A 395-nucleotide genomic window follows, 5' to 3' on the forward strand; every position below is an offset into this window, starting at 1 on the left:
TTACGGGTTTCCACAGTTTACAAACCCTACAACAAAATCTCTTAACACAGTCTTCACTTATCTTCACGTACTAATAACGTGGGAGCTATACAAGTCTCCCTGAAATACACACTCCGAGTATAAATGTACTACAGCAATCACTATGTCTGGAAAGCACACAATAAGTCTTCCGCTCGCTGACTTCTTAGTTATCGCACACTCGCAGGCTGCTATGTTTCAACTATCTCGTAGCTGCTGTAGAGTCCGCTTATATAGCCGCAGTGCTCGCTTGTTGCGTAATGAGTGCCACGTCATCCGGTTACGTCACCGCCGTTGACTCGCACTGAATAGTTACCAGGTTACGGGGCTCGGCTATCTTCGGCTCCGCTCGGCTTTCTTCGGCTCCGCTCGTGACG

This window comes from Cryptotermes secundus, unplaced genomic scaffold, assembly GCF_002891405.2.
Source record: "Cryptotermes secundus unplaced genomic scaffold, Csec_1.0 scaffold1721, whole genome shotgun sequence".
In the NCBI taxonomy this organism is placed as follows: Eukaryota; Metazoa; Arthropoda; class Insecta; order Blattodea; family Kalotermitidae; genus Cryptotermes; species Cryptotermes secundus.